This window comes from Ranitomeya imitator, chromosome 10 (genome assembly GCF_032444005.1).
Source record: "Ranitomeya imitator isolate aRanImi1 chromosome 10, aRanImi1.pri, whole genome shotgun sequence".
NCBI classification, from domain to species: domain Eukaryota; kingdom Metazoa; phylum Chordata; class Amphibia; order Anura; family Dendrobatidae; genus Ranitomeya; species Ranitomeya imitator.
The window spans coordinates 92583195-92603532 of NC_091291.1; the positions used below are offsets into that span (position 1 = coordinate 92583195).

Here is a 20338-nt window from a genome sequence, read left to right on the forward strand (position 1 = left end):
ACGTTGCCGGATACACAGCTGGGGATCAGCTGACGTTACTGAACCCCAATAACAGAGGAGCGACTGTTGACTGTGCACACAGCACTTCCAGGCACCAACTGGCGGTGTTAGAGCCCAGGGACAGCAGGAGGAGCAGATTGGAGGTATTGCCGCACACACAGCTGGGGATCAGCTGACGTTACTGAACCCCAATAACAGAGGAGCGACTGTTGACTGTGCACACAGCACTTCCAGGCACCAACTGGCGGTGTTAGAGCCCAGGGACAGCAGGAGGAGCAGATTGGAGGTATTGCCGCACACACAGCTGGGGATCAGCTGACGTTACTGAACCCCAATAACAGAGGAGCGACTGTTGACTGTGCACACAGCACTTCCAGGCACCAACTGGCGGTGTTAGAGCCCAGGGACAGCAGGAGGAGCAGAGGAACAGAGTGTAGGCCGAAGCCTGATTGGAGCAAGTTGAAAGGAAACCTTTAACCCCCCCCCAAGACGTTTGTAGCTGAAAGAGCCATGTTGTGCAGCACTAAGGATGCAAAAGGAAAAGGTTGCTCTTTTAATTATGCTCCTTGCAAACACCGAAGTAAACACTAAAAATGTGTCCCTTTATACCGTTAAACCGTTCCGGAGGTGCGAATTTCCTTCGTAATGGGACACAGCACAGCTGTCATTCCTATCCCCTTGATGCCGTGCGCTGCCTCCTCAGCGTTGTTTTAAGCTGTCACGGAGCCTGCGCTGTTCTGTTAGCCCTTGGCCATGCCCAATTAGCGCTGCCTGTCTTCTGACATAATTTGGTGTCAGGCTGTCAGTGCCTGTGCGTCCACGCTGCTCCAGATCCCACCTCGCAGTCTCATCTAACGTAATCCCACTGCGGGCCTTGGAACCATGGGCATGCACAGTGCATAACCTCGACTCTCACTCCCCTCCTTCCCTCTTCTTCAGACTGTGCGGTGTCACGGCCGTGGCATGCTAGGGATCAGCTGACGGCGCACAGTCTAAAGAAGGCGGAGGGAAATGAGCGAGAGCCCGAGGGGAAGATATGCACTGTGCATGCCCATGGATCCCAGGCCCGCAGTGTGACTCAATCAGAAGACACTGCGAGGCGGGATCTCGGGCACCGCGGCCGCACAGGCGCAGCCAGCCTGACACCAAATTATGTCAGAAGACAGGCAGCGCAAATAGGGCATGCCCAAGGGATAACAGAACAGCGCAGGCTCCGTGACAGCTTAAAACAATGCTGAGGAGGCAGCGCATGGCACCAAGGGGGTAGGAATGACGGCTGTGCTGCGTCACATTACGAAGGAAAGTCCCAGCTCCGGGATGGTATAACGGTATCAGTGAACACATTTTATAAGTGTTAAGTTCTGCGTGTGCAAAGAGCTAAAAAAAAAGAGCTACCTTTTCCTTGTGCAGCATTACTGCTGCACAAGATGGCTCTTTCAGTAACAAACGACGGGGGGGGGGGGGACAGGTTCCCTTACATTTAGGTTGTTGTGCCAGCGTGGCGGTCGCAGGACACATTGCCGGCTACACAGCTGGGGATCAGCTGACGTTACTGAAACCCAATAACACTGGGTCGTATGTTTTTACTGTGCAGCCTGCACTTCTGAGCCGCAACTGGCGGTGTTGGAGCCCAGGAATAGCAGTTCAGGTGGTAGAAAGATGAACACAGCAGGAGACCTGGATGACACCCAATTACTTAATCAGGCAGAGGAGTGGCAAATTCCTGCGAGATCCAGGCCTCGTTCATTTTCAGGAAAGTAAGCCGGTCAACGTTATCGGAGGATAGTCGCATGCGACGGTCTGTTAGTACACCACCTGCGGCACTAAAGACACGTTCCGATAAGACACTAGCCGCAGGGCAAGCCAGCACCTCCAATGCATACTGGCTTAGCTCTGGCCATGTATCCAGCTTAGAGACCCAAAACTTGAACGGGGAAGAGCCGTCTGGGAGTACAGTAAGAGGGCAAGCCATGTAGTCTGTCACCATCTGACGGAACCGTTGCCTCCTGCTGACTGGAGCCGCCGGTGATGGTGTAGACATTTGGGGCGGGCACACAAAAGTGTGCCAGAGTTGTGCCATACTGGGCTTGCCTTGGGCAGAGGCACTGCTTCTGCTCCCTCTTTGGGCAGAGCCTCCCCCACTGCCTCGACGCACTGAGCTGCTTTGTAAAGCACTAGCAGCACTCCTCTCAGTTGGACAGGAGAAGATGATGGAATTCACCAGTGTGTCGTGGTACTCCCGCAATTTACGCTCCCGGGTCAACGCAGGGATGAGGTTTTGGACGTTGTCCCGGTAGCGAGGATCGAGGAGGGTGAACACCCAATAATCAGGCATGTTGAGAATGTGGTCGATGCGGCGGTCGTTTCTCAGGCACTGCAGCATGAAATCCACCATGTGCTGCAGAGTGCCAACTGGCCCAGAAACGTTGTCCCCTGCTTGAGACATGATCTCTGCCCGCTCGTCATCACCCCACCCTCGCTGTACACACTGACCACTGGACAATTGTGTCGCTCCCTCCTCTGGACGGAGCTCTTCCTCCTCCATTGACTCCTCCTCATCCTCCTCACAAATTGGCCCCTGCGTACCCCTTTGTGAGGAACCACGTGGCGCTGACTCTCCAGAAGCTGATGGAAAAGGTGACTCCTCATCCTCCACCTCTTCCACCACATCATCCCTTAACCCTTGCAAAGTTTGCTGAAGCAGGCAGATAAGGGGGACAGTCATGCTGACTAGTGCATCATCTGCACTTGCCATCCGCGTGGAATAATCAAAAGGACGCAAAACCTGGCAGATGTCCTTCATAGTGGCCCACTCTGTGGTTGTGAAGTCTGATCGGCGCTGACTGCGACTTCTTTGCGCCTGATGCAGCTGGTACTCCATAACTGCTTGCTGCTGCTCACACAACCGCTCCAACATATGTAACGTGGAATTCCACCGGGTAGGTAGGTCACATATGATGCGGTGTTCCGGAAGGCGGAATCGGCGCTGCAGAGCAGCAATGCGGGATCTGGCCAAGCTGGAACGCCGCAAGTGAGCACACTCTAGGCGGACCTTGTGCAGCAGGGCATCAAGATCCGGATAGTCCCTCAGAAAACTCTGCACAACCAAATTGAGCACATGTGCCAGACATGGGATGTGAGTGAGGTTGCCAAGGGCCAAAGCTGCCACCAGATTTCGGCCATTGTCACACACTACCATGCCTGGCTGGAGATTCGCTGGCAGTAACCACACATCGCTCTCCTGCTTTATGGCATTCCAGAGCTCCTGCGCTGTGTGGCTTCGATGCCCCAATGAAACTAGTTTCAAGACGGCCTGCTGACGTTTGGCCACGGCTGTGCTCATGTCGGTCATAGGTAAACGTTCACGGGTCCATGTGGGGGTGGACTGTGACGGATCCTGCAGAGAGGAATCAGAGGAACTGGTGTAAGAGGAGGAGTCGATGCGTACAGACTGGATTCCTGCAATCCTTGGAGTGGGCAGGACACGTCCTGCGCCACTCGCACGATCTGTACCTGGCTCAACAACATTAACCCAATGGGCAGTGAGGGAAACATATCGCCCCTGTCCATGCTGACTGGTCCACGCATCGGTGGTGAGGTGGACCTTGCTACTGACGGCGTTCAGTAGCGCATGTTTTATGTTTGCCTCAACATGCCTGTGCAGGGCAGGGACAGCCTGCCTGCTGAAGTAAAAGCGGCTGGGCACCTTGTACTGTGGGACTGCCAATGCCATCAAGTCACGGAAGCTGTCAGTCTCCACCAGCCTGAACGAGAGCATTTCCAGGGACAACAGTTTGGCAATGCCTGCATTCAGAGCCTGTGCTCGGGGGTGGTTGGCCGAGAATGCCCGCCTTTTCTCCCATGCCTGTACTACCGATGGCTGTAGAGTAGACTGGGAGTGTGAGGATGACTGGGAAGGTGGTGCTGTGGGTGGAATTACACAAGGTCTCTGGGAGGAAGCCAAACCAGCTGTGCGTGAGCTGGAGGAAGAGGCAACACGAGCTGAAGAGGTGGTAGCTGCCGCTGTTTGTTGGCCTACATCTTCAGTGTGTTTCTGTAACTCCACCGCGTGCCTGGTCCGCACATGTTTCCACATATTTGTGGTATTGAGGTTGCTGACATTTTTCCCTCTTTTTACTTTATGATGACACAGCTTGCATTTGACAAAACAAATGTCATCTGCAACTGTGTCAAAAAAGGACCAGGCACTGCAAGTCTTGGGAGCGCCCTTTTTGGCTTTGGAAAGAGACAGGCTCCTAACGGGTGCCAAAGTGGAGGCTACAGGCTCCGCAGTCTTCCCCCTCCCTCTCCCTCTTTGGCCCGTAAGAGGAAGCTCTTCCTCTGAGCTGCTCCCACCACCTTCCTGTTCCTCACGCCACGATGGGTCAAGGACCTCATCATCTCCACTACCCTCTGCCACCAACTGCTCCTCCTGGGTAGTCTCAGCAGCACAGTACGCACGAGAAAGCGGCACCTGAGTTTCATCATCAGATGCGTACTGCGCTGTGGTCACCGGAGGCACTGGCCCACCTGCCTCTTCAGAGTCAGAGAGAAAAAGGTGTTGGGCATCACTGCACACTGCCTCTTCTTCCATTTCTCCAATGCTGCTTGGCTGGCCCCCTGTTTCCAAGCCAAGAGATTCAGAGAACAGAAGTAGAGACGGCTCCTGTCCTGGGCTCTCTGACTGCCTGGCCAATTTGGCAGGTGGTGAAGAGACAGATGGCTGCTCTCCAGTGCTCTGTGCCTGAGAGGATGTGGCACTAACTGAAGTCGATGCCGAGGCGTTAGCTGCCATCCACCCGACAACGGCTTCAATTTGGTCTTCACGCAGCAGCGGTGCACGGCGCTCTCTGACAAAGCTGCGCATGAAGGACTGTTCCCTGCTGAAACTGAGTGACGACGAGTCACCGGCGCCCGCAGCAGGCACAGAATCACCACGTCCTCTCCCTGCTCCTCTCCCTGCTCCGCGCCCACGCCCACGTGCCTTACTCCCTGCCCTCTTCATCTTGGTTGACAGATAAAGATAAGCAGAAAAGTACTAAGGCCTTAGTGTGCTTATTCCTGTAATGCTCCTCCTAACAGGTGTAAGAAACACTAATGTTGTAAATTGTGGACTAAACTTTATTATTTTTCAAATGTGGCCTACACAAGTGTTAAGTTGTGTTTGGTGAACTTAACCTTTTTTTTGGTGCAGATCGGGCTACAGAGCTAGTTTAAATCACACGGAGACCGTGCAGACAGCCGTAAACGGCGCTGCAAGGCCAAAAAACCCTCCTCTAGGTTATCCTATATAGTGTTTTTCCACTATTTAGCTGGATACAAGTGGAAAGACACTAATAGGAATTTTTTTTTTCAAATTTTAAACTGGCTGCACTATTTGAAAAAAAGGAAATTGTTTTTCAAGGTATGAGGCAGTAACGCACCCTGAGCTGAATCCAACCGGCTATGGCTGCACACAGACTACAGGGCGAGCTGCGCTCACACAGAGACCGTGCAGACAGCCGTAAACGGCGCTGCAAGGCCCCAAAAAAACCCTCTAGGTTATCCTATGTAGTGTTTTTCCACAATTGAGCTGGAGACTGGTGGAAAGACACTAATAGGAATTTTTTTTTTTCAAATTTTAAACAGGCTGCACTATTTCAAAAAAAGGAAAATTTTTCTCAAGGTATGAGCCAGTAACGAACCCTGAGCTGAATCCAACCGGCTATGGCTGCACACAGACTACAGGGCGAGCTGGGCTCACACGGAGACCGTGCAGACAGCCGTAAACGGCGCTGCAAGGCCAAAAAACCCTCCTCTAGGTTATCCTATATAGTGTTTTTCCACTATTTAGCTGGATACGAGTGGAAAGACACTTATAGGATTTTTTTTTTCAAATTTTAAACAGGCTGCACTATTTGAAAAAAAAGGAAAATTTTTCGCAAGGTATGAGCCAGTAACGAACCCTGAGCTGAATCCAACCGGCTATGGCTGCACACAGACTACAGGGCGAGCTGGGCTCACACGGAGACCGTGCAGACAGCCGTAAACGGCGCTGCAAGGCCAAAAAACCCTCCTCTAGGTTATCCTATATAGTGTTTTTCCACTATTTAGCTGGATACGAGTGGAAAGACACTAATAGGAATTTTTTTTTTCAAATTTTAAACAGGCTGCACTATTTGAAAAAAAGGAAAATTTTTCTCAAGGTATGAGCCAGTAACGAACTCTGAGCTGAATCCAACCGGCTATGGCTGCACACAGACTACAGGGCGAGCTGGGCTCACACGGAGACCGTGCAGACAGCCGTAAACGGCGCTGCAAGGCCCAAAAACCCCCCTCTAGGTTATCCTATGTAGTGTTTTTCCACAATAGAGCTGGAGACTGGTGGAAAAACACTAATAGGAAATTTGAGAAAAAATGTGCAGCAGGCTGCACTAAGAGCAAAAAAGAACAACTGTGTGAGGCAGTGTGAACCCCCCCGAGCTGAATACAACCGGGTATATGGCTGCACACAGACTACAGAGTGAGCTACACACACACACAGAGACCTTGCAGAACGCTGTTAAAACAGCGCTGCAAGGCAAGAGCAAGGTGAACAGTGAAGAACACACAGCGTTTTGCTAAATTAGCCTTTGGAAAGGAAAATAAAGCAATTAGCAAGCTCAACTGGCCCTCAGTTAGAACACAGCGTCCTGTCCCTAACTGAAATCACAGCAGAGTGAGCGCAAAATGGCGGCAGCGCTTTTTTATAGTGCAGAGTGACATCATTTCAGCAGCCAATCCAAGCCTTGCCAGTACTTACATGCCCACCATGCTAAACAGGATGTGCCCACACTTTCATTCATTCCTCATTGGCTGCTGCGTTCAATTTGAATTCTGGGAACTTCCGATTCCGGTATCCGATACGCGGGAAGTATCGGAATTCAGTATCGGAATTCCGATACCGCAAATATCGGCCGATACCCGATACTTGCGGTATCGGAATGCTCAACACTAATGATGAATAGAGTCAAATTGGAAATGTAAAAAAATCTGTCAAAATTGCATTTTTTTTCTACTCATTCACAAAGAGTTAATGAAAGTTATTAAACATGTACAACAAAATGGCAGGAGTTTCAAATAGAAATCATGCTGCAAAAACTAGTCAAAGCAAAAATAAAAATATACATTTTCAGGGGTTTCGCTTGACATTTGCCGAGTGTCAAACACTCCTAAAGTTGTTTGTGTTTGGCCGAAATAGCTCAGTTGGGAGAGAGTTAGACTGAAGATCTCAAGATCCCTGGTTCGATCCCGGGTTTCGGCAGCATAATCTTTCTTCACTGTTTACATCTTAAGGAGAAAATGAACAAAGCACATGGGCTGATGACTGAAAGAAAATGAAAAAAGGCCTAAAAATCTTAACTATCTACAGAAAATAAAATGTTGAAAAGATGAGAAATGGGAGCTTTTCCTTTTGAGCAAATTATTATTTTTTTTAATTTTTCCTCTATTTTGTTTATTTCCATTTCACTAAGCTGTAAGAGGATTTAATGGGAACCGGATAGCTGATACAGGCATCATGTATCAGACACTAGCTGAATGATTTCAGCCATGTATGTTTGACTATGAAATGCTGTGGTGTATATGGATTCATTGTGAGAAGTAATTTCTAAAATGGGGTCACTTTGGGGGGGGGTTTCTGCTGTTTTTGGTATGTTTGGTACTCTGAAAATTTTACCGCAAACTATTCTTGCAAAATCTGCATTCCAAAACCCGAATGGTGCTCTTATTTTCAAAGCCCTGCTGTGTGGCCAAATGGTAGTTTCTGAAGAAATATGATGCATCACCGCATTTTGTGAGAAATCTAACATTTCTAACATCCTAACAAAATAAAAGGAGGTTTGAAAATTAATGCTGACAAAAAGTCCACACATCAAAAATGCTATTTATTAATGTTTTTGTGTGTTGCGACAAGTTGGTTAAGGTACAAAATCCACAAGAAGTCAGGATGGCCGAGCGGTCTAAGGCGCTGCGCTCAGGTCGCAGTCTCTCTTGGAGGCGTGGGTTCAAATCCCACTTCTGACATCACCTTTTCGTTTCATGAAACTATACAGATTCCCTTCAGTTATTGATTAGATGGGGCTCAAACCAAACTTAGCAATGGGCCTTAAAAAACCTGATCCCAAAGTTATGACTACCTGGGAGTTTTTGGGGTGAATCTGAAATTGTCATCTATAAACGGAACTCTAGGATTGTGAAATAGGTTTTATGTGCATATGTTAGCTGTCTTGGCACCATAAAAATACTATGGGCGGTGAATGGGGAGGATTATTTCACCTCTTTGTGTTCTCTTTCCCTATTAGGTCGGAGATTCCACATCCTATGGGGCTGTTCTGGGAGATTTCTATAAACTGAATTGCAGGTAAGTCTAATTTCATATTTGTTTACCTCATTCCTCAATAGACCATAACAGTACTTAATAAACAAAAGCTGAAAAAGTAGGTAATCATAGATTAAAAAGTCTGAAATGCGCATGCGATACTGACATCTAAGTTTCAGCACATTTTGGGACAAACGTTTTCACATTGAAAGTTAACAATCATTAAAATATTTTCTCTAAATTTTTGTCTCCTTTTTTGCTCCAATTATTTGCATCTAATATCAAATAAAACTTGATGTAACATTATGCATGCACATTGTGTTTTATGTGCAACCATCACCTGTCTCATAAACACAGGGTTAGAATGAACATGATGAATAGAGTCAAATTGGAAATGTAAAAAAATCTGTCAAAATTGCATTTTTTTTCTACTCATTCACAAAGAGTTAATGAAAGTTATTAAACATGTACAACAAAATGGCAGGAGTTTCAAATAGAAATCATGCTGCAAAAACTAGTCAAAGCAAAAATAAAAATATACATTTTCAGGGGTTTCGCTTGACATTTGCCGAGTGTCAAACACTCCTAAAGTTGTTTGTGTTTGGCCGAAATAGCTCAGTTGGGAGAGCGTTAGACTGAAGATCTAAAGGTCCCTGGTTCGATCCCGGGTTTCGGCAACATAATTTTTCTTCACTGTTTACATTTTAAGGAGAAAATGAACAAAGCACATGGGCTGATGACTGAAAGAAAATGAAAAAAGGCCTAAAAATCTTAACTATCTACAGAAAATAAAATGTTGACAAGATGAGAAATGGGAGCTTTTCCTTTTGAGCAAATTATTATTTTTTTTAATTTTTCCTCTATTTTGTTTATTTCCATTTCACTAAGCTGTAAGAGGATTTAATGGGAACCGGATAGCTGATACAGGCATCATGTATCAGACACTAGCTGAATGATTTCAGCCATGTATGTTTGACTATGAAATGCTGTGGTGTATATGGATTCATTGTGAGAAGTAATTTCTAAAATGGGGTCACTTTGGGGGGGTTTCTGCTGTTTTTGGTATGTTTGGTACTCTGAAAATTTTACCGCAAACTATTCTTGCAAAATCTGCATTCCAAAACCCTAATGGTGCTCTTATTTTCAAAGCCCTGCTGTGTGGCCAAATGGTAGTTTCTGAAGAAATATGATGCATCACCGCATTTTGTGAGAAATCTAACATTTCTAACATCCTAACAAAATAAAAGGAGGTTTGAAAATTAATGCTGACAAAAAGTACACACATGAAAAATGCTATTTATTAATGTTTTTGTGTGTTGCGACAAGTTGGTTAAGGTACAAAATCCACAAGAAGTCAGGATGGCCGAGCGGTCTAAGGCGCTGCGTTCAGATCGCAGTCTCTCTTGGAGGCGTGGGTTCAAATCCCACTTCTGACATCACCTTTTCGTTTCATGAAACTATACAGATTCCCTTCAGTTATTGATTAGATGGGGCTCAAACCAAACTTAGCAATGGGCCTTAAAAAACCTGATCCCAAAGTTATGACTACCTGGGAGTTTTTGGGGTGAATCTGAAATTGTCATCTATAAACGGAACTCTAGGATTGTGAAATAGGTTTTATGTGCATATGTTAGCTGTCTTGGCACCATAAAAATACTATGGGCGGTGAATGGGGAGGATTATTTCACCTCTTTGTGTTCTCTTTCCCTATTAGTTCGGAGATTCCACATCCTATGGGGCTGTTCTGGGAGATTTCTATAAACTGAATTGCAGGTAAGTCTAATTTCATATTTGTTTACCTCATTCCTCAATAGACCATAACAGTACTTAATAAACAAAAGCTGAAAAAGTAGGTAATCATAGATTAAAAAGTCTGAAATGCGCATGCGATACTGACATCTAAGTTTCAGCACATTTTGGGACAAACGTTTTCACATTGAAAGTTAACAATCATTAAAATATTTTCTCTAAATTTTTGTCTCCTTTTTTGCTCCAATTATTTGCATCTAATATCAAATAAAACTTGATGTAACATTATGCATACACATTGTGTTTTATGTGCAACCATCACCTGTCTCATAAACACAGGGTTAGAATGAACATGATGAATAGAGTCAAATTGGAAATGTAAAAAAATCTGTCAAAATTGCATTTTTTTTCTACTCATTCACAAAGAGTTAATGAAAGTTATTAAACATGTACAACAAAATGGCAGGAGTTTCAAATAGAAATCATGCTGCAAAAACTAGTCAAAGCAAAAATAAAAATATACATTTTCAGGGGTTTCGCTTGACATTTGCCGAGTGTCAAACACTCCTAAAGTTGTTTGTGTTTGGCCGAAATAGCTCAGTTGGGGGAGCGTTAGACTGAAGATCTAAAGGTCCCTGGTTCGATCCCGGGTTTCGGCAACATAATTTTTCTTCACTGTTTACATTTTAAGGAGAAAATGAACAAAGCACATGGGCTGATGACTGAAAGAAAATGAAAAAAAGGCCTAAAAATCTTAACTATCTATAGAAAATAAAATGTTGAAAAGATGAGAAATGGGAGCTTTTCCTTTTGAGCAAATTATTATTTTTTTTAATTTTTCCTCTATTTTGTTTATTTCCATTTCACTAAGCTGTAAGAGGATTTAATGGGAACCGGATAGCTGATACAGGCATCATGTATCAGACACTAGCTGAATGATTTCAGCCATGTATGTTTGACTATGAAATGCTGTGGTGTATATGGATACATTGTGAGAAGTAATTTCTAAAATGGGGTCACTTTGGGGGGGGTTTCTGCTGTTTTTGGTATGTTTGGTACTCTGAAAATTTTACCGCAAACTATTCTTGCAAAATCTGCATTCCAAAACCCGAATGGTGCTCTTATTTTCAAAGCCCTGCTGTGTGGCCAAATGGTAGTTTCTGAAGAAATATGATGCATCACCGCATTTTGTGAGAAATCTAACATTTCTAACATCCTAACAAAATAAAAGGAGGTTTGAAAATTAATGCTGACAAAAAGTACACACATGAAAAATGCTATTTATTAATGTTTTTGTGTGTTGCGACAAGTTGGTTAAGGTATAAAATCCACAAGAAGTCAGGATGGCCGAGCGGTCTAAGGCGCTGCGTTCAGGTCGCAGTCTCTCTTGGAGGCGTGGGTTCAAATCCCACTTCTGACATCACCTTTTCGTTTCATGAAACTATACAGATTCCCTTCAGTTATTGATTAGATGGGGCTCAAACCAAACTTAGCAATGGGCCTTAAAAAACCTGATCCCAAAGTTATGACTACCTGGGAGTTTTTGGGGTGAATCTGAAATTGTCATCTATAAACGGAACTCTAGGATTGTGAAATAGGTTTTATGTGCATATGTTAGCTGTCTTGGCACCATAAAAATACTATGGGCGGTGAATGGGGAGGATTATTTCACCTCTTTGTGTTCTCTTTCCCTATTAGGTCGGAGATTCCACATCCTATGGGGCTGTTCTGGGAGATTTCTATAAACTGAATTGCAGGTAAGTCTAATTTCATATTTGTTTACCTCATTCCTCAATAGACCATAACAGTACTTAATAAACAAAAGCTGAAAAAGTAGGTAATCATAGATTAAAAGTCTGAAATGCGCATGCGATACTGACATCTAAGTTTCAGCACATTTTGGGACAAACGTTTTCACAATGAAAGTTAACAATCATTAAAATATTTTCTCTAAATTTTTGTCTCCTTTTTTTGCTCCAATTATTTGCATCTAATATCAAATAAAACTTGACGTAACATTATGCATGCACATTGTGTTTTATGTGCAACCATCACCTGTCTCATAAACACAGGGTTAGAATGAACATGATGAATAGAGTCAAATTGGAAATGTAAAAAAATCTGTCAAAATTGCATTTTTTTTCTACTCATTCACAAAGAGTTAATGAAAGTTATTAAACATGTACAACAAAATGGCAGGAGTTTCAAATAGAAATCATGCTGCAAAAACTAGTCAAAGCAAAAATAAAAATTTACATTTTCAGGGGTTTCGCTTGACATTTGCCGAGTGTCAAACACTCCCAAAGTTGTTTGCGTTTGGCCGAAATAGCTCAGTTGGGAGAGCGTTAGACTGAAGATCTAAAGGTTCCTGGTTCAATCCCGGGTTTTGGCAACATAATTGTTCTTCACTGTTTACATTTTAAGGAGAAAATGAACAAAGCACATGGGCTGATGACTTAAAGAAAATGAAAAAAGGCCTAAAAATCTTAACTATCTACAGAAAATAAAATGTTGAAAAGATGAGAAATGGGAGCTTTTCCTTTTGAGCAAATTATTATTTTTTTAAAATTCTTCCTCTATTTTGTTTATTTCCATTTCACTAAGCTGTAAGAGGATTTAATGGGAACCGGATAGCTGATACAGGCATCATGTATCAGACACTAGCTGAATGATTTCAGCCATGTATGTTTGACTATGAAATGCTGTGGTGTATATGAATTCATTGTGAGAAGTAATTTCTAAAATGGGGTCACTTTGGGGGGGGGGGGGTTTCTGTTGTTTTGGTACGTTTGGTACTCTGAAAATTTTACCGCAAACTATTCTTGCAAAATCTGCATTCCACAACCCGAATAGTGCTCTTATTTTCAAAGCCCTGCTGTGTGGCCAAATGGTAGTTTCTGAAGAAATATGATGCATCACCGCATTTTGTGAAAAATCTAACATTTCTAACATCCTAACAAAATAAAAGGAGGTTTGAAAATTAATGCTGACAAAAAGTACACACATGAAAAATGCTATTTATTAATGTCTTTGTGTGTTGTGACAAGTTGGTTTAAGGGTATAAGCAGTCAAAAAATAAAACTGACTAATATTTCAAAATTTTAAGCAAACTTTAGATATTTTCACAGAAAAAAACTAAAAGTTTATTGACCTAAATTTACAGTTAATGTAAAGTACAATGTGTCACAAAAAACACTTTCAGAATTACGGGGATATGTAGAAGCATTCCAGAGTTATTACTGCATAAAGTGATACATGTCATATTTTTTAACAAATGGGGCTTGGCCTTTTAGCTCAAAATAGGCTTGATAACTAATAGTTTAAACAAATGTATAGAAATAAAAACTGTAATATTAATTATTTTAAAATAATTTTCAATGACAATTGATGGTCATATTTCTGCTGACTAATTTGGAAAGAGTTAAGGTACAAAATCCACAAGAAGTCAGGATGGCCGAGCGGTCTAAGGCGCTGCCTTCAGGTCGCTGTCTCTCTTGGAGGCGTGGGTTCAAATCCCACTTCTGACATCACCTTTTCGTTTCAGGAAACTATACAGATTCCCTTTAGTTATTGATTAGATGGGGCTCAAACCAAACTTAGCAATAGGCCTTAAAAAACCTGATCCCAAAGTTATGACTACCTGGGAGTTTTTGGGGTGAATCTGAAATTGTCATCTATAAACGGAACTCTAGGATTGTGAAATAGGTTTTATGTGCATATGTTAGCTGTCTTGGCACCATAAAAATACTATGGGCGGTGAATGGGGAGGATTATTTCACCTCTTTGTGTTCTCTTTCCCTATTAGGTCGGAGATTCCACATCCTATGGGGCTGTTCTGGGAGATTTCTATAAGCTGAATTGCAGGTAAGTCTAATTTCATATTTGCTTACCTCATTCCTCAATAGACCATAACAGTACTTAATAAACAAAAGCTGAAAAAGTAGGTAATCATAGATTAAAAGTCTGAAATGCGCATGCGATACTGACATCTAAGTTTCAGCACATTTTGGGACAAACGTTTTCACATTGAAAGTTAACAATCATTAAAATATTTTCTCTAAATTTTTGCCTTCTTTTTTGCTCCAATTATTTGCATCTAATATCAAATAAAACTTGACGTAACATTATGCATGCACATTGTGTTTTATGTGCAGCCATCACCTGTCTCATAAACACAGGGTTAGAATGAACGTGATGAATAGAGTCAAATTGGAAATGTAAAAAAATCTATGTCAAAATTGCATTTTATTTCTACTCATTCACAAAGAGTTAATGAAAGTTATTAAACATGTACAACAAAATGGCAGGAGTTTCAAATAGAAATCATGCTGCAAAAACTAGTCAAAGCAAAAATAAAAATATACATTTTCAGGGGTTTCGCTTGACATTTGCCGAGTGTCAAACACTCCTAAAGTTGTTTGCGTTTGGCCGAAATAACTCAGTAGGGAGAGCGTTAGACTGAAAATCTAAAGGTCCCTGGTTCGATCCCGGGTTTTGGCAACATAATTTTTCTTCACTGTTTACATTTTAAGGAGAAAATGAACAAAGCACATGGGCTGATGACTTAAAGAAAATGAAAAAAGGCCTAAAAATCTTAACTATCTACAGAAAATAAAATGTTGAAAAGATGAGAAATGGGAGCTTTTCCTTTTGAGCAAATAATTATTTTTTCCTCTATTTTGTTTATTTCCATTTCACTAAGCTGTAAGAGGATTTAATGGGAACCGGATAGCTGATACAGGCATCATGTATCAGACACTAGCTGAATGATTTCAGCCATGTATGTTTGACTATGAAATGCTGTGGTGTATATGAATTCATTGTGAGAAGTAATTTCTAAAATGGGGTCACTTTGGGGGGGGGGGTTTCTGATGTTTTGGTACGTTTGGTACTCTGAAAATTTTACCGCAAACTATTCTTGCAAAATCTGCATTCCAAAACCCGAATAGTGCTCTTATTTTCAAAGCCCTGCTGTGTGGCCAAATGGTAGTTTCTGAAGAAATATGATGCATCACCGCATTTTGTGAGAAATCTAACATTTCTAACATCCTAACAAAATAAAAGGAGGTTTGAAAATTAATGCTGACAAAAAGTACACACATGAAAAATGCTATTTATTAATGTTTTTGTGTGTTGCGACAAGTTGGTTTAAGGGTATAAGCAGTCAAAGAATAAAAATGACTAATATTTCAAAATTTTAAGCAAACTTTAGATATTTTCACAGAAAAAAACTAAAAGTTTATTGACCTAAATTTACAGTTAATGTAAAGTACAATGTATCACAAAAAACACTTTCAGAATTACGGGGATATGTAGAAGCATTCCAGAGTTATTACTGCATAAAATGATACATGTCATATTTTTTAACAAATGGGGCTTGGCCTTTTAGCTTAAAATAGGCATGATAACTAATAGTTTAAACAAATGTATAGAAATAAAAACTGTAATATTAATTATTTTAAAATAATTTTCAATGACAATTGATGGTCATATTTCTGCTGACTAATTTGGAAAGAGTTAAGGTACAAAATCCACAAGAAGTCAGGATGGCCGAGCGGTCTAAGGCGCTGCGTTCAGGTCGCAGTCTCTCTTGGAGGCGTGGGTTCAAATCCCACTTCTGACATCACCTTTTCGTTTCATGAAACTATACAGATTCCCTTCAGTTATTGATTAGATGGGGCTCAAACCAAACTTAGCAATGGGCCTTAAAAAACCGGATCCCAAAGTTATGACTACCTGGGAGTTTTTGGGGTGAATCTGAAATTGTCATCTATAAACGGAACTCTAGGATTGTGAAATAGGTTTTATGTGCATATGTTAGCTGTCTTGGCACCATAAAAATACTATGGGCGGTGAATGGGGAGGATTATTTCACCTCTTTGTGTTCTCTTTCCCTATTAGGTCGGAGATTCCACATCCTATGGGGCTGTTCTGGGAGATTTCTATAAACTGAATTGCAGGTAAGTCTAATTTCATATTTGCTTACCTCATTCCTCAATAGACCATAACAGTACTTAATAAACAAAAGCTGAAAAAGTAGGTAATCATAGATTAAAAAGTCTGAAATGCGCATGCGATACTGACATCTAAGTTTCAGCACATTTTGGGACAAACGTTTTCACATTGAAAGTTAACAATCATTAAAATATTTTCTCTAAATTTTTGCCTTCTTTTTTGCTCCAATTATTTGCATCTAATATCAAATAAAACTTGACGTAACATTATGCATGCACATTGTGTTTTATGTGCAACCATCACCTGTCTCATAAACACAGGGTTAGAATGAACGTGATGAATAGAGTCAAATTGGAAATGTAAAAAAATCTGTCAAAATTGCATTTTATTTCTACTCATTCACAAAGAGTTAATGAAAGTTATTAAACATGTACAACAAAATGGCAGGAGTTTCAAATAGAAATCATGCTGCAAAAACTAGTCAAAGCAAAAATAAAAATATACATTTTCAGGGGTTTCGCTTGACATTTGCCGAGTGTCAAACACTCCTAAAGTGGTTTGCGTTTGGCCGAAATAGCTCTGTTGGGAGAGCGTTAGACTGAAGATCTAAAGGTCCCTGGTTCGATCCCGGGTTTCGGCAACAAAATTTTTCTTCACTGTTTACATTTTAAGGAGAAAATGAACAAAGCACATGGGCTGATGACTTAAAGAAAATGAAAAAAGGCTTAAAAATCTTAACTATCTACAGAAAATAAAATGTTGAAAAGATAAGAAATGGGAGCTTTTCCTTTTGAGCAAATTATTTTTTTTTTTTAATTTTTCCTCTATTTTGTTTATTTCCATTTCACTAAGCTGTAAGAGGATTTAGTGGGAACCGGATAGCTGATACAGGCATCATGTATCAGACACTAGCTGAATGATTTCAGCCATGTATGTTTGACTATGAAATGCTGTGGTGTATATGAATTCATTGTGAGAAGTAATTTCTAAAATGGGGTCACTTTGGGGGGGGGGGTTTCTGCTGTTTTGGTACGTTTGGTACTCTGAAAATTTTACCGCAAACTATTCTTGCAAAATCTGCATTCCAAAACCCGAATAGTGCTCTTATTTTCAAAGCCCTGCTGTGTGGCCAAATGGTAGTTTCTGAAGAAATATGATGCATCACCGCATTTTGTGAGAAATCTAACATTCCTAACATCCTAACAAAATAAAAGGAGGTTTGAAAATTAATGCTGACAAAAAGTACACACATGAAAAATGCTATTTATTAATGTTTTTGTGTGTTGCGACAAGTTGGTTTAAGGGTATAAGCAGTCAAAGAATAAAAATGACTAATATTTCAAAATTTTAAGCAAATTTTAGATATTTTCACAGAAAAAAACTAAAAGTTTATTGACCTAAATTTACAGTTAATGTAAAGTACAATGTGTCACAAAAAACACTTTCAGAATTACGGGGATATGTAGAAGCATTCCAGAGTTATTACTGCATAAAGTGATACATGTCATATTTTTTAACAAATGGGGCTTGGCCTTTTAGCTCAAAATAGGCTTGATAACTAATAGTTTAAACAAATGTATAGAAATAAAAACTGTAATATTAATTATTTTAAAATAATTTTCAATGACAATTGATGGTCATATTTCTGCTGACTAATTTGGAAAGAGTTAAGGTACAAAATCCACAAGAATTCAGGATGGCCGAGCGGTCTAAGGCGCTGCGGTCAAGTCGCAGTCTCTCTTGGAGGCGTGGGTTCAAATCCCACTTCTGACATCACCTTTTCGTTTCAGGAAACTATACAGATTCCCTTCAGTTATTGATTAGATGGGGCTCAAACCAAACTTAGCAATAGGCCTTAAAAAACCTGATCCCAAAGTTATGACTACCTGGGAGTTTTTGGGGTGAATCTGAAATTGTCATCTATAAACGGAACTCTAGGATTGTGAAATAGGTTTTATGTGCATATGTTAGCTGTCTTGGCACCATAAAAATACTATGGGCGGTGAATGGGGAGGATTATTTCACCTCTTTGTGTTCTCTTTCCCTATTAGGTCGGAGATTCCACATCCTATGGGGCTGTTCTGGGAGATTTCTATAAGCTGAATTGCAGGTAAGTCTAATTTCATATTTGCTTACCTCATTCCTCAATAGACCATAACAGTACTTAATAAACAAAAGCTGAAAAAGTAGGTAATCATAGATTAAAAGTCTGAAATGCGCATGCGATACTGACATCTAAGTTTCAGCACATTTTGGGACAAACGTTTTCACATTGAAAGTTAACAATCATTAAAATATTTTCTCTAAATTTTTGCCTTCTTTTTTGCTCCAATTATTTGCATCTAATATCAAATAAAACTTGACGTAACATTATGCATGCACATTGTGTTTTATGTGCAGCCATCACCTGTCTCATAAACACAGGGTTAGAATGAACGTGATGAATAGAGTCAAATTGGAAATGTAAAAAAATCTATGTCAAAATTGCATTTTATTTCTACTCATTCACAAAGAGTTAATGAAAGTTATTAAACATGTACAACAAAATGGCAGGAGTTTCAAATAGAAATCATGCTGCAAAAACTAGTCAAAGCAAAAATAAAAATATACATTTTCAGGGGTTTCGCTTGACATTTGCCGAGTGTCAAACACTCCTAAAGTTGTTTGCGTTTGGCCGAAATAACTCAGTAGGGAGAGCGTTAGACTGAAAATCTAAAGGTCCCTGGTTCGATCCCGGGTTTTGGCAACATAATTTTTCTTCACTGTTTACATTTTAAGGAGAAAATGAACAAAGCACATGGGCTGATGACTTAAAGAAAATGAAAAAAGGCCTAAAAATCTTAACTATCTACAGAAAATAAAATGTTGAAAAGATGAGAAATGGGAGCTTTTCCTTTTGAGCAAATAATTATTTTTTCCTCTATTTTGTTTATTTCCATTTCACTAAGCTGTAAGAGGATTTAATGGGAACCGGATAGCTGATACAGGCATCATGTATCAGACACTAGCTGAATGATTTCAGCCATGTATGTTTGACTATGAAATGCTGTGGTGTATATGAATTCATTGTGAGAAGTAATTTCTAAAATGGGGTCACTTTGGGGGGGGGGGTTTCTGATGTTTTGGTACGTTTGGTACTCTGAAAATTTTACCGCAAACTATTCTTGCAAAATCTGCATTCCAAAACCCGAATAGTGCTCTTATTTTCAAAGCCCTGCTGTGTGGCCAAATGGTAGTTTCTGAAGAAATATGATGCATCACCGCATTTTGTGAGAAATCTAACATTTCTAACATCCTAACAAAATAAAAGGAGGTTTGAAAATTAATGCTGACAAAAAGTACACACATGAAAAATGCTATTTATTAATGTTTTTGTGTGTTGCGACAAGTTGGTTTAACCCTCCGTCACATACAATATTCGGACTAACGAGTTCACATACAATGTGCCTGTCAGGCGCCTGCTGGAAAAATACCTATAATATCTAATGTTTGCAATTTCAGTGCTCTAAAAGTGATCAGTGACCTTCATAGGGATGTAATAAAAGAGACTACACATAATCAGTTGCAAAAAAAAACATTTACTTAACATAAAACTAATAACTATGAAATACAAACTTTTCAAAACTCCCGCCAAATAGTCCCCAGTTCGACTCTCTCAAAAAAATGTACAAAGAAAATTTTTGAACACAAACTTAATTTTAAGGTACCTTAAGTACTTTTAAAAAAATATTCAATCAGAAGTAGATGCTGAGGTTTCCCCAGAAAAGTCACACTTGCAGAGCAAATAGCAAGAATTACACACCATTTTTGCATGTGTCAGGCAAATTGCTTTATGCTTCTTGTTCCATTTAGTATTTTTATCTTTTCCAATATAATATGATCCAACTTCTTCATCCTCACCACTGTCACCATCTTGCTCTGTTTCAGAATCCAGGACACATTCTTCCACCTCATCATGAGAATCAATCTCACTTTCCTCTCCTAAATCCTCATTCAGTGTGAGGTCTCTATCATCTAACAGCATGTTTGTTACTTCCTCAACATCAAGTTGTTTGGCTAAATTGTACATTTTCCTCTCCATTTCAGCAGATAATCTGAAGCAAGAGAAGGAATATGTTAGGGAACTACTGTATATGCCTGAGCAGCACACTTTCTTTTATAAAATCTCCCTTATTTCTATGAAATATCCTCACATTTTGTGCTATACATTCATAAAACAAGCTAAATAAACTATTGTGATGAATAAAAACATAAAATACCAACCTTACTGAATGTGACGTATTCACATACAATGAG

At 40.9% G+C, this 20338-nt stretch overlaps 11 non-coding genes across 11 annotated transcripts; all 11 read left to right on the forward strand.

Annotated features, from left to right (window-relative positions):
* Nucleotides 1-7960: 7960 nt before the first annotated feature.
* TRNAL-CAG (transfer RNA leucine (anticodon CAG)) lies at nucleotides 7961-8043 on the forward strand. Its single transcript has one exon. It is a non-coding gene; the product is annotated as a tRNA-Leu (tRNA).
* An 899-nt stretch (nucleotides 8044-8942) lies between these two features.
* On the forward strand, nucleotides 8943-9015 carry TRNAF-GAA (transfer RNA phenylalanine (anticodon GAA)). The gene has a single exon. It is a non-coding gene; the product is annotated as a tRNA-Phe (tRNA).
* A 676-nt stretch (nucleotides 9016-9691) lies between these two features.
* Nucleotides 9692-9774, forward strand: TRNAL-CAG (transfer RNA leucine (anticodon CAG)). Its single transcript has one exon. It is a non-coding gene; the product is annotated as a tRNA-Leu (tRNA).
* An 899-nt stretch (nucleotides 9775-10673) lies between these two features.
* TRNAF-GAA (transfer RNA phenylalanine (anticodon GAA)) lies at nucleotides 10674-10746 on the forward strand. Its single transcript has one exon. It is a non-coding gene; the product is annotated as a tRNA-Phe (tRNA).
* A 678-nt stretch (nucleotides 10747-11424) lies between these two features.
* Nucleotides 11425-11507, forward strand: TRNAL-CAG (transfer RNA leucine (anticodon CAG)). Its single transcript has one exon. It is a non-coding gene; the product is annotated as a tRNA-Leu (tRNA).
* Nucleotides 11508-12406: 899 nt separating this feature from the next.
* Nucleotides 12407-12479, forward strand: TRNAF-GAA (transfer RNA phenylalanine (anticodon GAA)). Its single transcript has one exon. It is a non-coding gene; the product is annotated as a tRNA-Phe (tRNA).
* Nucleotides 12480-14514: 2035 nt separating this feature from the next.
* TRNAF-GAA (transfer RNA phenylalanine (anticodon GAA)) lies at nucleotides 14515-14587 on the forward strand. Its single transcript has one exon. It is a non-coding gene; the product is annotated as a tRNA-Phe (tRNA).
* A 1040-nt stretch (nucleotides 14588-15627) lies between these two features.
* TRNAL-CAG (transfer RNA leucine (anticodon CAG)) lies at nucleotides 15628-15710 on the forward strand. Its single transcript has one exon. It is a non-coding gene; the product is annotated as a tRNA-Leu (tRNA).
* Nucleotides 15711-16609: 899 nt separating this feature from the next.
* On the forward strand, nucleotides 16610-16682 carry TRNAF-GAA (transfer RNA phenylalanine (anticodon GAA)). The gene has a single exon. It is a non-coding gene; the product is annotated as a tRNA-Phe (tRNA).
* A 1050-nt stretch (nucleotides 16683-17732) lies between these two features.
* TRNAL-CAA (transfer RNA leucine (anticodon CAA)) lies at nucleotides 17733-17815 on the forward strand. The gene has a single exon. It is a non-coding gene; the product is annotated as a tRNA-Leu (tRNA).
* A 900-nt stretch (nucleotides 17816-18715) lies between these two features.
* On the forward strand, nucleotides 18716-18788 carry TRNAF-GAA (transfer RNA phenylalanine (anticodon GAA)). Its single transcript has one exon. It is a non-coding gene; the product is annotated as a tRNA-Phe (tRNA).
* The last annotated feature ends 1550 nt before the right edge of the window (nucleotides 18789-20338 follow it).